This window comes from Periplaneta americana, chromosome 12 (assembly GCF_040183065.1).
Source record: "Periplaneta americana isolate PAMFEO1 chromosome 12, P.americana_PAMFEO1_priV1, whole genome shotgun sequence".
Lineage (NCBI taxonomy): Eukaryota > Metazoa > Arthropoda > Insecta > Blattodea > Blattidae > Periplaneta > Periplaneta americana.
This window is the reverse complement of record NC_091128.1, coordinates 49,802,411-49,822,346: the sequence shown is the minus strand read 5'-3', so window position 1 is coordinate 49,822,346 and position 19,936 is coordinate 49,802,411. Positions and strand designations below refer to the sequence as shown.

The 19,936-nt window shown below is 34.0% G+C and overlaps 2 long non-coding RNA genes across 2 annotated transcripts in view; one reads left to right on the top strand and one right to left on the bottom strand.

The window, feature by feature from the left end:
• The first annotated feature begins 1,848 nt into the window (after window positions 1-1,848).
• The window catches only part of LOC138710397 (uncharacterized), a 20,694-nt gene continuing 2,606 nt past the window's right edge, over window positions 1,849-19,936 (top strand). Inside the window, exons 1-4 of the long non-coding RNA XR_011335218.1 lie at window positions 1,849-2,661; window positions 3,125-3,237; window positions 3,565-3,696; window positions 4,671-4,825. This is a non-coding gene — a long non-coding RNA (uncharacterized lncRNA). The remainder of the gene's footprint in view (window positions 2,662-3,124; window positions 3,238-3,564; window positions 3,697-4,670; window positions 4,826-19,936) is intronic.
• Window positions 13,923-19,936, bottom strand: part of LOC138710398 (uncharacterized) — a 26,445-nt gene continuing 20,431 nt past the window's right edge. The window contains exon 2 of the long non-coding RNA XR_011335219.1: window positions 13,923-14,604. This is a non-coding gene — a long non-coding RNA (uncharacterized lncRNA). The remainder of the gene's footprint in view (window positions 14,605-19,936) is intronic.

The following is a 19,936-nucleotide window of genomic DNA, read 5'->3' as shown; positions in this document are numbered from 1 at the left end:
ATAAGGACTGTAGGCCTTTATTTACAAAATAAGCAATGGCTTGGCTATTCACTTTCGAAAGTTCCTTAACACATACGAGGTCCATCAGGACTACGTTTTCCTACTACCATATTTGCTATATACCTATTCATAGGATCTGAGGTTTCATCCACAGAGACCCATATGTAAGAATCACCTATATCCTCCCGAATGGAAGCTAAAGTTTCATTGTATATTCTGTCTAAGTAATTTTTTCTTAGGGTCGACTCAGATGGGATATTTTGTTTGCAGTATTTTTGTAAAAACTGTCTTAAAACCGGATTTTCAATTGCATTCCAGGGAATGTTAGCAGCAACAAACGCTCTGGTTAAATCAGCATAGAAATTGCTGCTGAAATTGGATGAAGTAGGCTGTGTTAGTAAAGTTTGTTGCAGTTGATTTTTCTGCTGAGCTTTAGCCTTATGAGCCGCTCCTTGCACATGCTGCTTTAGGTGGCACTTCTTTTCTTGCGAAATCTAAAAATGTAAAGTAAACTGAATTAAAATAAAATCCTAATTGTTGTATTGCCGTATTTCTATCACAAAGTTAGTGGGTTCGAACAATCAAAATTTTAATGACCTGCAAATACTTTAACAATCGGAATTTAAAAGGTTAAAGTGTAGTGGTCTTAAAAAGAATTATACCTCAGGATAGCTCAGTCAATGTATAAATATTATAGGCCTACTCATTAAAATTAATAGAATTTATATATTTCAACTATTGTTACATACCGGTACCTGTTTGCTACAAATCTTGCAGAATATTATTTTTCCATCATAAGTGAATTCTGAATATTCTGTTAGCCATTGCCGGATCAATGTAGATTTTGCACTTATATTTTTCGGCATTATCGCGTTAAACTTCACACGAAAACGTCCTACCGCTCAAAACTTCTCAACACAAATAAGGTGAGGGAAAGAGCAACTGTTAACGAGCATTCAAATGAACCGTTGTTATTGAGATTCAATTGGACAAAAATACAAAGTTCCACTATTGTTGCATTTCCTGGTAGTGTTAACACTAGGAGGGCCATTCTTTTAAATATTTTGTAACGGTTTACCCTACTAATTCGCAGTTTTACGACTTTTCATAAATATTTCAAAAACACTCTCCAAAAATTGTGATTTTATGACACTCTGAAGGGCAGTACAGCTAATCGGTTTCAGACCGAAAACAGTCATTTTTTTATAGTATAGTATATCTCTGAATCGATAGCAGCACATGTTGTGATTGTTGCCTGCTTCAAAACTAAGGTTGGTTCTTTGTCGGCATTTATGCCTCCAAACATGTTAAATTCGGTGAAATCTATTGCGAGTGTCGTGAGATTCAAAACATTTTGTTTCCTTTATCAATGGTTTCATGGCCGGTGTAAAGCTAACTTTCCACTTTTTAAATGCCTTAAATTTCGCAGTGAATGCATGTATAAATTATAAAAAGTAAGAGTAAAATGCGAAACTTTACAGTGAGTTAGGCATTTTTAGGCGAATATTAACAAATTAGGCTCTAATAACCATTTTAGGGCACTATAAAACTCTTCGAATACCTTTCAATTTCCATGAAACACAAATATTAATAATTATTTTTACTTTTCTCCTAAAGAAACAAAATAGGCATTTGCCCTAGAATCCGATGTCTGGTAATTATGACACTTGTGTCATCTGCAAATAGTATAGGATAACCTATTCCTTTTATTATGGAGCCAAGGTCATTTATAAAAATTAGAAAAAGAAGAGGCCCCTGTATGAACATTTCCCCATGTTGAAGTAGATTTAAAGGAGTTATTAAATGCGTTGATTTCCACTTTTTTGTTTTCTGTTTAGGAGATATGACTCAAACCACTGATATGCTACGCCTTTAATACCATAGTATTCTAATTTTTGTAGTAGAATTTTATGGTTAATACAATCAAAAGCTTTGGAGAGATCACAGAATATCCCTCCTACTTGTAATTTTTTATTAATAGCTTCCAGAATTTTATCAGTTAAATTAAACGTCGGTTGCTCAGTTGATTTATTCTTTCTGAATCCAAATTGTTCCGGAATGAGAATGTTGTATCTATCAAGATGATGATATACTCGCTTATAGCCTACATAACTTTTTCGAAGACCTTTGAGAAGACTGGTAGAAGAGATATGGGCCTGTAGTTTTCGGCGAGGTTCTGTCCCCTTTTTTGAATAAAGGAATAACAACTGAATATTTCAGTCGCTCTGGAAATACACCATTAAACATTGAAAAGTTACCGGTACATAAATAAGACAGGGCTGTATTATAACTATTTTAATTAAGATTGGTAAGGAAGTTGCGTTAATATTTTCTTTTATTTGTATATAGATATATTCAGTGAGTCTTATTTCTTTTTAATTTTGACCGATTCTGACGGATTTCCAGGTGTTTAGACTTATTTATGGGGATACAATATATGTGTTGGCAACACTGGATCCTTATCTTATTCATGCGAGTGACTGGAATGTTGTTATTCGAATTCTGTTTGTGTATATTTACGTGTGAATATAAGAATATGCCACGCAAATGTTGCATACCAGCCTCTAAAAGCAATTATTTGACTGGTTCGAAAGTCAGTGTATTTTTATTCCCTAAGGACGAAGATTTACGCCGGAAATTAACAGGGCGCTACATAGAGAGGTAAGTAGGCTACATTTAGGATTAGCTGGTGATTAATGTACGAGTAAATATAATAAGTATAAGTAATATAAGATACGTATATAAGATATATAAGGAAGTTTCCTAGTACCCGGTACTCATTACATAAGCTGTTAAGTCAGTCATTGTTCTATAATCATAAAAGACATATTTTCCCTGGACCAAAAAGTATTACTAGAATCACATCTAGCAACAAACTATTACAATTCTTTTCATAAAGGAGCCACTGTGTAAACATAAAAATGACCTATGTAATGAGTACCGGCTACTAGGAAACTACCGATATATAATACTGTGCAAACATAATATTAAACCCCTATCTTGTAAATAGTACTATTTCAATGCGTATCACCAACTTTTAAATAAGAGGTTATGTAACATCAAGACGTGATATATTGTATAGCTTGAGAAACAAAAAACTAATGAATATTAATTTGTTTCCCAGGTATGCGAGTTACATTTCGAAACCCATAATACGTATTGAAAACAAGCATCAGTGTATGATTCGAAGACTGGGAGATTATGAACAACAATTATAATGTCCCCGCCTTAAGAAAGGTAAGTTGCAATTTGTACAAAGAGACACTAATTAAGCTAAATAAGCTATAATAGCTTAATTTGTTAGTACAGTATTGTGACTTGCTTAAATTCTCAAAGATTCAAAATTACTGTTTTGCTCCAGATTTGAGGTTATGACCTCAACACTAATGAGACACATTATTATTTACTGTTGTTAATGTTGCTTACATTCTATAACCCATCATTAAATAAGAATAGCATAAATTCTTTAGACCATTTCCCCCCTCCCAAAAAAAAAAAAAAAAAAAAAAATGGTGCAGTCATGCCGTTTTTGCACGCAATTGAACCGTTGTGAATATGTTGCAGAACTTGAGAACTTATCCAGGGAGGCCAGACTTGGAAGCAGAAGGTGTTCACAAGAAAGCCAGAAATAATTTAGAATAAACAAGAGGATAAGAAGACAGATTATGAAGATGCTGATAATCCGGCATAACGACTGTGAGTACTATAAACTTTTGAGCTCATTCCCTCAATTTTTATTATAGCCTTATATACCTATACTCTGAAATTAATTTTCCTTCTTATTCTTCTTTTCTGCTCTACTTCCCAGGGTCGAATTTAGCCTCTGCTGTGTGCTTCCATTTTTTTCTCTTCCATTCCTTGGCTTTCAATTCTGTTTTATCACATCAAGATGTGGCTCTAGACTACATGCATGTTGTCCTTGACGAGCATTAGTTTTTTGTCTCCTAGAGTGAAATTCCCCTCTCCACATTTTCTCCAGTACCCAGGGGTTCTTCATTCATATCATATATCCTATCAATCTTATAGTCCCGTCGCTCAAATTTCCGGTAGCCAATCGCGTTGCAGGTCGGCTACATTTAAATGTGTGTGTCTTGTGATTCATTGATGAAGACGATATTAATTTCTTAAGACTCGATAAATATTTAATATAATCGCTCGCCATTTTGGCTCTTTCATTGGCGTTCGCAGAAAGCACACGAAGACGTTATTTGCCGCTCAATTATTTGCTGAATTACAGTGCGTTTGATTTATTACCATAGGAGCTACGACATGATAATGTTTAACGGTGTGGCAAATAGATTCCTCGTATGGTAGCTCGGCAATGAAAGAACAAAAATGGTGAACGATACTACCTACCTAGACTTTATAGAGCCTTCACTTCCTAAGACGTAAGCAAAGAGGAGGAGTCACGCCGGGAATAACAGCGTTGCGACTATAATTTGTGAAAGTATTGTGGTCTTACATTGTAGTATTCAATTCTTTGCTATACATTTTCTCTGTCACTTTCATTGATTTCATGTATGCTACGAATTGGTGTAGTTGTATTCAACCTCCACCTAAAATTTTAGCAGCACTGATTCGAAAAGGACCCCTAATATTTTTTGAGAGCAAGGCATTAGAATTGCGTGTTGACTTAAGATGGAAATTATAGCCATGTGAATACGTTGCAGATCTTGGGAAATTATCCAGGCAGGACCAGACTTGGAAGCAGGCCATGTTTACAAGAAAGCTACAGAGAATTTATAATAAACAAGAGGATAAGAAGACATTATGGAGATGCTGATAATATGGAGTCTGTGGAGGAAATGGTTATAGCATATGACATGTGAGTATAGTCGGCACAACATATGGTGAGGTACTAAAAAATCCAAGATGGCTGTACTTCAGTGTTACCAACTTTGAACGTAAAGCACTAATATTCTTTTCGATAAATTGAACAGTCAGTGGAGAGCATTTAAAAATTGTCGATGACCAGAATAAAACAAACTCTGAGGAAAAAGAAAACAATTTATGCCACGAAAGATGGTATTATATGCCTTAAATCAAATTTGAGCAGCAATATAAATGGTCATGTCTTAGGCTGGTATTCATAGTCGACACTTTATATCACCACTTTGCAAAGTGACACTTTTGACGAAAGTGGCTCTTTCATATTAGTGGTATTCATAGATGAGTTAAGAAGTGCACTTTACGCCAGCAAAGTGTAGAGTTACAATTTGGTTGGTAACAGAAGTCCCACAATGCCTTTCAAAACAAGTAAACAAACAATAACAAATTAATGTGTAACCTACAAATTACAATGCTTGTGATTTGAATTGGGAGCCTAATTGATTGCGCAAGAAAGAAAATATATATTTAAAGTTGTTTTATTTCAGTTTCTAGTTTTTGTTGCCAATAGTTTAGATTATTTCAGTCAGTTCAGATATATAATATTTTATTAAATAGGTAGTGATACTGCTGGTGAAATTAGGTTAGGTTTTGTACAGTACATAGCTGATCCATTAATTTATATAGTTAGATTAGGTTTTGTGCATATCTTTTTCATTGATTTATATCGTTAAGTTAGGTTTTGTATGTATCCGTTCCACTGATTTATATAGTTAGGTTACATTTTGTACATATCTTCTATTAGTTTATATAGTTAGGTTAAGTTGGACTGAGTAGGTTAAATTTTGTTTATATATAATTAAATTTATATCGTTAGGTTAGGTTTTATACGTATCTGCTTCATTGATATATCGTTTTATTTCCTTTATTTTCATTTTTGTTTTTTTCGTGAATAGTGAATAGAAGTAAAAAAAAAGAATGAAACACATTAATACTGCTATTATTATTATCAGGGAACGGATTTATATGGACTAAAAATATATGAAATATGTAAATATATATGTAGTTATTTTTACCAAAATATGGAATTAAATATGGATTTTTACCAAAATATGGAATTAAATATGGACTTAAAATTATAAAAAATGACTATGTACGTTAAATATTGGTACATTTTAATCAAACTAAACAAAAAATATAATGGACGTACCTTATCTTCCAATGTAGTTTCAACAAAACACAATTTTTATTGTCTGTTACCATAACAATAGGTTACAAACATTTCTTTCAAGTGCTGAAAAGTGAATCTTCTTCTATTGTCTCTGAGGATAGATTTATACTGACTAAAAGAGCGTTCGACGTCACAAGAAGTAACTGGTACATAATTCAATTTCACAATGTCTGCTGGGGATAAGTCCAAGTTAATCTTCACTGTTGATTCACCACTCATCACAGCAACAACCTTTTGTAGTTCTTCATATCCAGGGTTTTTTGAAAGTACAGTGTCCACCTTAGCTCTTACTGCATCTGCAACTTTACCTCTACCACGATTCAGTTGTTCCACAGTACTATTTATAATTTCAAAACTTTCAGATAGTGAAAGGTGCCTATTTTGGAGACTTTTGAGCGTTTTTATGATGCATGAAAATGTATGCTGAATGTGAGCTAAGTCATTCTTCACACTTATGTCACAGGTAACTGTTTTCGCAGTATCAATTGAGACTGCATCTTCAGAGTCCAATGCAAGGAGAACATTGTTAATAGAGTCTATATGTTCGGCATAATATTCAACTGCTTCTAGCCATGTACCCCATCTAGTTAAAATTGGCTTTGGTGGCAATGGAATTTCAGGGTACATTTCTTTCAACACGTTAACTCTACTGGGAGCTTTGAGAAATACTTTTTTCACTGATGAAATCAACAAATCTACTTTAGGGAAATTGTCTCTGACCACTTCTGCCACACGATGAAATGCATGCGCCACACAAGTAAAATGAGTCAATTTAGGATATACAACAGATAATGCTTGTCCAGCTTTGACCATATAAGGGGCAGCATCGCTAATAAAGAATAACACATTATCGTACATAATACCCTTTGGCCACAGGATACCCATAGCTTCGTTGAACAGTTTAACTATAGTTTTGTTATTGCACTTTTCTAGAACATCACAATGTAAAAGAATTCGTTCAGAATATTGTTCACTTAACAAACCGATAACTACATTACCAACAAGTCTACCTTCTTTGTCGGGAGTCTCATCAATGGAAACCCAAATTGAACTATCTTTAATTTCATCTCTTATCTTCTGTATTGTCTCATCGTAGATGGATGGAGCATACGTCTTCCTAAGTGTTGACTCATCCGGGATTGTATGTTGAGTATATTTTTCAAGGAATTCCCTGAAGACCTTATTCTTTAGTTTGTAGAGAGGAATATCAGCAGAGATGAGAGAACGGCACAGGTCGATGTTAAACTCAGATCTTACATTCGATGTTGTTGGTTGTGTTAAAAACAATTGTCTCTGCTTGGAATTTAGTTGTTTGTTGGCCTGATGTTTACTAGTTGTAATGTGTTGTTGCACCAGGAACTTTTGTGTAGATGATACTGCACACTGACACAAATTACAAAATAATATTTTATTGTCAGTTGATAAACCATCTTCTTTAAATTCTGAAATGTAACTTGTTAGTTTTGATTTTAAATTGACTGAATGACGTACTTTTGGCATATTTACCGTCTTTATAGTATGATTTACAAAACTGAACCTATGTGTACTCTGACTGGCATTTAACTGTTGAGCTGCACAACTGAAGTCTGTTAAAAATTTTAAATTAAATTAATACAGTTTTGTAACTTACTTTCCCATTGTTGATAGGACTGCTAATTTTCAAATAACTCTGATGTTAAAGGGATTACTGAACATGTGTTTAAATCTCTATTGTTGAAATGTATTTTTAAAAGTTAATGGAATTTTGTTTTGTTTTATTGTTAAACCTAATATAATATGGACTGTTTTATATGAAATATGGAAAATATATGGAAATTAACGAAAATATGTACTAAACTCTAAAATATGGAAAAATATGGAAAATAAAAGTAGGATTTTTCAACCCTACACATTGTGAAACATAAAGATAATGCAAAATATAAATTATATTAGCTTTATAAGTAAATATGTATTTACATATAAATCCTTTCCCTGATTATTATTATTATTATTATTATTATTAATATTTTCTCTCTCTCGTTTCCATTATTGCCTGCTCTTCAGGAATATTTTGAATGCCAAATTTTTCTACAATGCAAAACAAAATAGGCCTAATAGTATGAGATCTCTTTTCATGGTGAGGTTATGACTGCACATGAACTAGAGACAGTATCTCAGCAGAAGCAGCCATACCTGATGTATTGCTTACCGGCATGGAAATATATCTTATCAAAACAGTAATGATTATAGCAACATCAAGATAAATCTTATTTCAAAATACAGGTAGTCAACAAAAATCAAAATCATTTTAAACCCAATATAATTATGGAATCTGCTTAGAAGGCAGCACGTGAGGTCTCTCAATGCTAATTTAAGATAGTTATGCCTACATTAGATTGAAGTTAGTTTAATATTATTTAAGTTAAAAAATTCGTTTCAGTAATAAAAAATAGGTTATATAGGTATATCTACCTACATATCACTTCATCGAATTGAGGTTATAAATATACGAATGTTACTACAGAAATACCTGAACTATAATATTATAGATTTATCGTACATATCTGTAGCATAGAATTTTAATGCAGTCAATAACTGTATTATTGGAGGCACTGGCAAAACTCTATTATTCGTTTTTGTCAACCGGTCATCGAAAAGATAAGCAATCTCAATAACAGTTTCTTTATCAAATCGGAACAGTTTTTTTTTTTTTAATTCTATATCATTATAAAATTCCACGGGATTGTCTTTAGACCTTCTCTAATGTAGCGCTTTCGTACATTGTCCATTAATTGTGCCATCTCTTCCGCATGTTCTAATAAATAATTCGACATCTTCCAAGACGTTCGCCATTTTTCTACAAAGTGACACTTTTGGTGTGGTCGGAAGTACACTGTCATCCAAAGTGTCCCTTTGCACCAAAGTGTCGACTGTGCAACGGAAAAGTGATACTTTGCGTCTTCCAAAGGACACTTTAATCGAAAGTGTCGATTATGAATACCAGCCTTAAAAAAAAACTTATTCTTCTTAAAACTACATTACATTCATCACTATTATTTTTAATTTCTTTTGCTGTGCATATTCCTCTTTGATACATACAGATACGTATGTATAAGTATAACTAAATAGTAAAATGGGAATTGTGAAATTTTAATTTTTAACTAACCAGGTAATGAAAATTTAAAAATCATACTTACTTTTCACGACCACTCCCTACACAAAAAGAATTAAACTTTAATTTTGTATAATAAGGATTCGTTTCAACCAATGAAAGGACAACTGAAGTATTTTTATTTTTTCACGATTAATGGAGAAGGGTGATGTAATTATATATTTATTTATTACGTTGTTGTATAACATTATGGAATGCTGACAAGCTGATATATTAAATCAGAATTACACAATTTCAATATCCTGACTTTTGCCTCAGGACTAAGGGAATACTTCGACAAAGAAGAGGTTGCAAATAACTTTATTTTATTTTTTTATGATACAAATTTAACATAAATCACAGTTAGGCAACAACAAAAATACGCAATGAACAGTCAACTGTATTATTTTCTGAGAAACAGCACACTTATTTTATTTTTCTGAAAAAACACAACGTGATATAAAAAGAAAATAACTATGGTTTTGGACAGACATATTATGTTTGCTCCAGCATTTGCATCAGCCAATAATTCTGAAATTAGTCATTATATTACCAAATTTCCAGACGTCCTCTTCCTTAACCAACCTCTTGATAATGTTCGTTGGCATCATAGGATCCTTTGAGACTAAAAGAAAGACAGAATTTGGTTTAACACAGAAATTATCAATGTTAAAAGGGGATCTGTGCATGTTTTATATAACAAAGTAATTATACATAGCCCCATTTAACAGTAACTGAATTACTTTTTAGTGGAATTATAGTGGACATTATGGTAACAACACTGGACTGGACAGTTAATCATGTAAATATCAGTAGAAAAAGGAGGGGGGAAATTAAAATTAGAATCAAAAATATATTACGTTGTACACAGAGTGAACATTAATACTGCATAAATAACATTTTACCAGTATGTAAAAATATGACATCAGGCTTTGAAACAGAAATGTTGAAAATAAGCCAAACTTTCAGTGCAATCTATCTCAAGGATCTGGCAAATTTTGAAGCAAAATACCACCCTCACAGAATTCTTTGCTTTTGAAGGTACAGAATTCTTTGCTATATCATATTTTGTGAAAAAAAAAAAATAGTAGTACTGATACAAGACATCTCATTATCAGACACTTTCACTTTCCTCTCAATTAATGGTGGCCTCTGATGTGTCTGTCCAGCTGCAAGTCGTTGTGCAAAATGGATGTCGGAGAGGTTGGTGTATCCGAAGAGACCAACAAAATAAGCCTCACTGGCTTGTTGAAACACCACGATAGCTAATCTCTGGAAGTGAAACTCTGTTGTTAAGTTCTACGCAACAGAAAAAACACAACTTGAAATTATCAATGATGAGATCGTCTAGCATCCTTGTATTTGAATGTACAGCAATCTATCTGTAAACATATCATATTTTGTTAAACAAAATAGTGGGTTTTGATATGAGGTGTCTGATCATCAGATATATTTTCACTTTTATTAATTTAGCAGTGGCCTTTGATGGAACCGTCCTGCTGTATGTCGTGCAGAATGGTAACCCTCATGGTATGGATGGTGGAGAAGTTGGTGTATTCGAAGACCAGCCTCCTATGACACACCTTGGCAATGATTGTGTTGATAAATTGGTATATAGAACTTGCTTCATATGGCTGAATGACAAACAGTCAATTAGCCACCATTAGACAAAAAAAAAAATTAGTTATGAATTACTTACATTTAGAGAATCACCTTTTCAAGTGTCGTTTATTCCTGTTTGCATTGTCTGGCAGTGGTACTCCATTTTGTCTCAGCCATGTCTACAAAATTCACATTTAAACATAAATAATGCAACTTAACATCACAGTTCATTACTCAGATTCTATAGAAATTATATTTACCATTAACTGATCTCGTCTCATTTTGTTGTGGGATTCAGTTGCATGTAAACTGAACCACATGCATTAGTTTATAATGAAGTTGCGTCAGATTAGGTTACAGAAAAGTCTTTGTATGTTAAATTATGAGTAAATATTTTTTAACACACTATCATGGATGCATCCTTATGGAATAAAATCTGTACTAAAAGGTAAAGGTATCCCCGTCACATGCCATGAAGGCACTTGGGGGGGGCATGGAGGTAGAGCCCCATGCTTTCCATGACCTCGGCACTAGAATGAGGTGGTGTGGTCGGCACCACACTCTGAGACCGCCTTTTACCTCCGGGAAAGACCCGGTACTCAATTTTATAGGAGGCTGAGTGAACCTCGGGGCCGTTCTGAAAGTTTCGTAACGAGAAAAATCCTGTCACTACCAGGGACGAATCCGGACCTTCCAGTCCGTACCCAGCTGCTGTTCCAACTGAGCTACCCGGCCACCCTATAAGATCTGTACTGATCCTGTCAAATATTATCTATAAAAACAGGTAGGCGTACTTAATGAGATTTGCAATTCTTGTCATTAGAGCCGCTTTGGTTTGACAGATATCTTCCTATTCTGCTTCAGCCTTTAATTGTCTGTACATATTACTTACTTACTTACAAATGGCTTTTAAGGAACCCGAAGGTTCATTGCCGCCCTCACATAAGCCCGCCATCGGTCCCTATCCTGTGCAAGATTAATCCAGTCACTATCATCATATCCCACCTCCCTCAAATCCATTTTAATATTATCCTCCCATCTACGTCTCGGCCTTCCTAAAGGTCTTTTTCCCTCCGGTCTCCCAACTAATACTCTATATGCATTTCTGGATTCGCCCATACATGCTACATGCCCTGCCCATCTCAAATGTCTGGATTTCAAGTTCCTAATTATGTCAGGTGAAGAATACAATGCGTGCAGTTCTGCATTGTGTAACTTTCTCCATTCTCCTGTAACTTCATCCCGCTTAGCCCCAAATATTTTCCTAAGCACCTTATTCTCAAACACCCTTAATCTATGTTCCTCTCTCAGAGTGAGAGTCCAAGTTTCACAACCATACAGAACAACCGGTAATATAACTGTTTTATAAATTTTAACTTTCAGATTTTTGGACAGCAGACTGGATGATAAGAGCTTCTCAACCGAATAATAACACCCATTTCCCATATTTATTCTGCATTTAATTTCCTCCCAAGTGTCATTTATATTTGTTACTGTTGCTCCAAGATATTTGAATTTTTCCACCTCTTCGAAGGCTAAATCTCCAATTTTTATATTTCCATTTCGTACAATATTCTGGTCACGAGACATACCATACACTTTGTCTTTTCGGGATTTACTTCCAAACCGATCGCTTTACTTGCTTCAAGTAAAATATCCGTGTTTTCCCTAATCGTTTGTGTACATTCATGTCATCCGCATAGACAAGAAGCTGATGTAACCCGTTCAATTCCAAACCCTGCCTGTTATCTTGAACTTTCCTAATGGCATATTCTAAAGCGAAGTTAAAAAGTAAAGGTGATAGTGCATCTCCCTGCTTTAGCCCGCATTGAATTGGAAAAGCATCAGATAGAAACTGACCTATACGGACTCTGCTGTCAACAAAAGTGATATTCCTCGAAAGTTACCACAGTTGGTTTTGTCCCCCTTTTTAAAAATAGGTACAGTTATGGACTTCTTCCATTGTTTTGGTACAATTTCCTTTTCCCAAATAGCAAGTACAAGTTTATAAATTTCGCTATATAATGCACTTCCACCCTCTTGTATTAATTCTGCTGGAATTTGATTGATACCTGGAGACTTGTACTTTTTCAGATTTTCTATCGCAATTTCGACTTCTGAAAGCATGGGTTCGGGTATAAATGGCTCAGTAGTTTGTATTTCAATTTCGTCCCGATCATTTACATTTGGCCTATGTACATATTAACCACTACTTATTGTAAGCTGCTCTGAAACGAAAGCTTTTTCTTTCTTGATGTAGGTCTATAAGTTCTTCAAACTCTTTCCTTCTGGAAATGTTATAATCTTAAAATTTACAAATTAAATTACAAATTTATTTACAATTTACATTTGAATTGAATACATATGAATAGATACCCGAAATGAGCATATGCTCGTGCTCGAAATGGTTATTGCATTTTAAAATATGAACTATACATTAACCTAACTTCAACCTTGATTTTATTCACTTTCATTAGACTGAAAATTTGTAAGGTTATGTAAAATTATATTACGTAATTCTCCAAAATAACTTCACCATAGGAGACACAATTTTCTTTTGTTCCACTGACTTCTGTGAGACTTTTGAGAGTTGCCTTCGATCAGGGTTGGCATTTTTCTCTTATAATAAGGTTTAGATTTACCATAATACGGAGTCAGTAGTAACGAATTTTTGCTATTTTTTTTGTGTTAAAGACTAAATATAATAATAAGAATGTTTATGTTTTTATTCGTAATTAGCGAACAAATAAACACACTCATTGTTATATTTATTCTTTGAGACAAACAAATAAAATGTAATAAAAATTCGTCCCTATCCACCGCATATTAAGGTTACAGTTACTATTTTACTTACGAACTTGTAGGAAGAGTCCCTTCCATACCACGCTACTACAAGGAACATTTCTTGGAAAGAAGTAATGTGTGATGGAGTTACACAAATATCTATAAAGTAGCAGAATATTAATGCGAAAATCTGTCTGTAGTATTGAAAATTATAAATTGCTACACAAAATTACAGTAAAGTTTCTAAGATCTATGTGACATTGATTTTGTGCATTGTTGGTAGCCTGTTGGAAAGGAGTGTTATGCAACTAAAATTTAAAATTTGTTTGTATGATTGAAAGATGTAGGTTTTGTTCTGGCATATATACACGGTGAACCGTAAGTAATGTAATTAGGGGAATATTCTTTGAGATAATTGAAATGAAAAAGTTTAATACGATTTTACTTCATTTCAGAGATAAAAATTGTTTTATATGAAACATTTTATAGCATGCTTTGGAGAATCCATCGATTTAATTCCCAATATACTCAGTTTAAGAGAGGAGTGTATTATACCTAATTAATGATATAAAGAATTTTAGTTTTGTGCTTTAAATGTAAAAAAATTTGATCTGAGCAAATGTAACTCTTCATTATGCAAAGGAATTTTACAATGTGACATTTGTTTGGATCAAATTTGTGCAAATTCGAAGAAGAAAACTAATCTTCTTCCCATCATTTATTATCATAATACACTGATCTCTTAAATTGACTGAGCATATTGGGAATGAAATCAATTGCTTTCCCAAAATATGTTATGAAATGCTTTTTATAAAACTTTTTTTTTAAATATCTCAAAGAATAACCTCCTGAAATTAATGGCTTTAATTACAATTCACTCTGTAGTATTATTTATTGTACAGTTACAGAATTAAAAAAAAATGCGTCACGGCTCAATTCCCGGGACTGGAGATCTGTTCCTTGTTTTGCACTTTTTCTGTGACGTCTTCATGGTAGATCTGAGTTGTGCTGACTGCAAGTTCAGGAGGACCTGCAATTCGGGATAGTCTAATATAATAAAGTAATTGTCACTTAGGTTAACAGTTTGAAAGCATGTGGATACAGAGGAAAGATTGCTACAGATACATATAGTTGTTTCAGTCTGAATTAGATAGAGAGTAAAAATACGTTGTTGACTGTATTAAACTCAACATCTAATTGCTTATGAAAATAAAGTTTACTGCCTGCATAGGAAGGGAAAAGATAATTGCTATTCAACCAATGGCAGAGGTCTTCTTTTTAATGTTACAGAGAATGAATTTTGCTTCTGCATTGGACTGACACCATACTTCAATTCTTTTGGTATTATATTTGCCTCTTTGTCTCACTATATGGTTCTTTTCAATATTAAATTTGGCTCTGATTGACTGGACGGTATGACTTTTGGTGTTCCAAATAAGTACTTTAGTACGATTCTTGACATCTCTCAGTGCAGTCCCTACCCGGAGATTCGACTGAGGGACTATTTTACCTCCAGAGAATTTTACACTGAGGAACTCCATGAATCAGAAGCAGTTCCATGGAACTACTCTGCAGTACATATAAGGATCACTTTCAAATTTATACAGATGGATCTCTAAATCCTAATAATGGGACATCAGGAGCAGGGTATTATCTTCCAAAATATCAAGAAAGTTATTTCATATCATGTTCATCCTCCTCCAGTCTTGACACTGAATTGCTAGCTATTGATGCTGCTCTTCAGTGTGTTACTCAAATTTCTGAAAAATCTATTTGCATACTTACCGACTCCAAGGGGGCTATATTTAATATAATTAAATATGTACCAAACCTATATGCAAATAGAATTATTCCAATTCAGAAACAACTAAGTAAACTAAAAGAACTCCAAAAGGAAATAACATTTCAATGGATACCTAGCCATTGTGGTATACCTGGAAACGAGAAAGTCGATAATATTGCAAAATAGGCAACATATTTGCAAGCAAGACCTCTTCAAGTGATATCTCTATCCAGTGCTTTTGCTTCAGTAAAGTCTCATTTTATAAACCAATGGATCAACAATTGGCTCTCTTCTGACAAAGGAAAAATTTTACAGTCGGTACAAAAGAAACCAAATGACCTGGAAATGTACAAAAACTTGCCCAGACATGTTCAAACATTTTTAACAAGAGCCAGAACAGGTCATATTGTCACTCAATTGTACCTACACCGATTTCACATTTCTGATGATCCTACTTGTCTGTGGTGTAATAATCATGATGAAGATCTGGAACACATTCTTCTATACTGTCCATCCATAAACCACAAAAGAAGTAAATTAAAATCATCAGTACCAGTTGCAGAAGACACAGCCCTGCAGTATATATTGACTACACCCCACCTCTGGCTACTAGCAACAGGCATCTGTAATGAACACCAATCAAAATACCCCCCATTTCTCGTGAAAAACAACAACTGAATAGACTACAGTGGACTTTATGTTGTCAGCAAACAGCTGGGTACATTAAGAAGAGTGATTGATTCTTTTTAATGTTGTATTAAGTTATTGACAATGTTGAAATTTTCCATTCTAATGTATAGGCTACAGTGTTGAAGATTAAAGTTGATCTAATATGATTGTTTTTTAAATGAATAATTATTATTAACTGTTGGATATCATTTGAAATTGTATTATGTATACTGAATATGACATGACGCCTGGATGTAATGTATGTAAGTATGTTATATAGAGAGTGAACAATAAGTATGGATTATTGCTAGCAACTTGTTAAATTCTAATTTTATATAAAAAAATTATACAAAAGTTGTTACAGATAAACCAGACAATAAGATGCCAGTCATCGAAAAATGTTATTCAGGCATACAGGATGTGATGGTGAACTAATTTTTTTAAATGGCAACCTGTATTAAAATTGACATATTTCGAATGTCCATGAAATTTTACATATGAATACGTAGAAATTTTAACTATGTATTATACTTGTTTCGTGGAGTCCAAAGTTGAGGCAAATAAGTACCCATATGTAAAATCATGTTGAGTAGGTCACGAAAGTAAACAAAACACTTTCACTAACCTAACAGATGCTCAAAATGAAAACCATTCACAGCCAAGCAGTGTCCCTGCCTATCACGAAAACAGTCCATTGTCTTTCTCACAGTTATATGACTGATCTGTTTCATCTCATATCTGCACTGAATAGTTGACTGGGACTTTGTTGGAATATGTACAATAAGATTTCAAATACTTGATCACTTTTCAACATAGTCCCTACTACGTTCAATGCAAGTGTTCCTGTTATACAGGGTGAACCAGAACTCTACAGACAAACTTTCACAGGTTGTTCAGGGATGTTGGCTGAGTGTTTTGGTATAAGAACCTGTGATCTCCGGTGACTTATTACTGAGTAATGTGTTGTTGATGTGTTTACTTGTAGCATGTCATTTGGACGGTGATAAGATGGATTGTGATAGATTACAAGGAAAAATTAAAAAGTAATCAACTAAGTTCTGTACTGTATATGTATAGTACTACGATCTACTATGTGAGTCTAATTTTTTATTTATACATTGAGGTTACTTTTTGACTCATCCTCGTAATAAGAAGTGTTTGTTGTACACCAACGAGTTGGCCAGACAAAGTCTTATGGCCCCCTCACACTTACTCGTCGCACTGCAGCATCGTAATGTATTTAAATGGTTAACTGCGGTGCGGTGCTTTTGGTATTCGCCAGGAAGTATAATTTTGGAGGTGCATCAGAGTCGAAAGTTGTCGGGTGGACGCTCAGCTCTTTCCGTTACAGGCTGAATTGTTGACATAACAGTCAGCTGTGTTTTTATATAGCCAATCTGTGCGTCTTAACTTCTTTAGAGGTTAGGAATTGAAAGAGATTGTGAAAAACCAATTAATTTGCTGAAGAAATATCCATTTCTTTATGACAATAATAATAATAATAATAATCCGAGGCGCTACAGCCCGTGGAGGGCCTAGACTGTCCAGTCGGCTGCTGGCCTCACGCCCACATGCCGAAGCAGAGGTGAACGATCATCCAACCAGAATGGAAGTATCGTGTGGTTAGCACGATGATCCCCCTCCCAGCCATTTTAGCTGGCATTCGCAACCGAATTTCGCTACCTATCGCAGCTCCCCAAGTGCGTCACGATGCTGGGTGGGCACCGGTTCCATACACTGGTCGAAATTTCATGAGAAAATTTCTTCCCCCATGAGGACTTGAACCAGCGCACATTCCGTAACGCACCGCAAATACTACTGAAATAAAAACGTACGTAATAATATCGGGAGGTAAATAAGTAACACGCTATGAAACGTTACAGATTAGAAACAATCAAATGATCCACGACGCGTATGTGTGAGTGGGACATGAGAATTATATATTGTTGAGTATCGAGATAATATAAAGAAGTTGATTACAGTTTTGTAATCTGTACCAGATAATAGCAGTGGTTGATACTACATTAAAGCAATTAGCCATGGGTGTGTCGATTGATATGTTTTCGATAATGAATTAAAGTTCGTAACTTTCGATAGTTGACAGTGATGAGAAGAACAGCACCAAAAGTTTAGTGTCATTGAATCCACATTCACTGTGAATCACAGTATAAAGATTCGAAAAGGAAAAGTGTTCATTTTCAGCTGTCTTACGTAACCGTGGTTCCATTAAGTAAGATTACGGAAGTCTTGTGAGGTATTAATTGACTGCATTCACTATGTACATATTTATGTAGTCACAGTAACAAACGTACTAGAACGATGTAATAAAACTGCGTAAAAATTATGCAGAACATTTTGAGAGAAGGGATCTGGGGAACCATGAAGTCAGATGGAGATAGAGTTTACCACTATGGCTTACTGTTTTGCATATTGTAAATATTTGCGTTATTATGACGTGCTTACATTTATTTACATTTTAAGTTATTGTCATATCGTTTAGAAATATGAGTCAACGTTACTGTACTATTTTGTACTGACAACCAATATTCGACATGACAGTCACCAAGATTTATTATTTACATGTAGGCAATCCATCATGTTTTGCTTGTTTACCTATGGTCGTGTCTATTGTATTTATAGAGTTTGTAGAGTACATTGTTAATTCTGATTAATGAAGGTTATGGAAGTGATTTGAAATGCAAATAATAAATGTGGGTAATATGGGAAAGAATACGCAATAGTGAATTATATGTCTAAGTTCTATCTCGCTAATCTGAATTCGCATCATAACGTTAATATCACAGGTTAGATGTATAGTGATATAACAAGGGATTAGTAAATAGATACAAGTTGAGATATCACTGTAAAGTGCATATCACTATGAAATAACAGCAGCCAGCGAGTACAAAAGTTGAGGTGTCCCCTAGAAAATTACATTTGTGAAGTAATTCCATTTCTAAAGATGTTTAGGCCGGTTACACACTATACCGAGAGATGTGTATTGTGAAATGTGTGCCGAGAAATGCGTGAGTGAGGCGAGACACACACAGCGCCGAGAAATGTGTAATCGAACCAAAGAGTACAGAATAGAAATTAGTTGCCAGTGTCGCACGGTAGCCATCTTAACCTATCATTATATTTTCATGGTGTAGTTGTGTTGTTTCAAATTTTTTGTGATATTTTGATAAATTTAAATATGTCGATCCGGTGTGTATTACAATAAAATTACTTAAATTATAGTATTTCTTTTTACCATTGAAATTAACATCATAACAGTCAAAAGCATAAATGTAAAATTGTAATAATAAACAATACATTTTCAATACCATGTGGTGTAGGTCCTAACCTAAATAAAGATTATGGTGGAGGCAAGGGAGCTTAAATTATATAGTGGGAAAGAGTTAAGTTAACTCTACATGGTTGAGTATTTGATATTGGAACACGATTCAGTTATTCTAATTTTATATAGGATTCAATCCAGGACACCTAACAACGTAATCATTTTTAAATGTTAGTAAACAGAACTTGTAATTATTTTTAAATGTAAGTAAACCGTACTTAGAATGTTACAAGTTTTAACAAACTTCACAGTTGATTTGATACAATCCTTCTATAGTAAGTTCCCATTGCAAGTTATTGTTACTCCAACATTCCAAACAAGAATGGTGATGATTATAGGAACAGAATTTTTATGCACTAAAAGATATAAGAAAACAGAATGTCAGCACTAGGTTGTGCATAGAAATCAATGACGTAAAAAAAGTCACATCGGTATTAAATCCATGTTTCTCTTTCCATTTCACAATATAGAAATAAAAGTTTTGATATTCTTCTTGAGGTCAGAAGGTTCTCTTTCAGGGTGGGAGTTGCTCCTGCCTTTGAGAACACTAATAACAATATTAAAACAGTA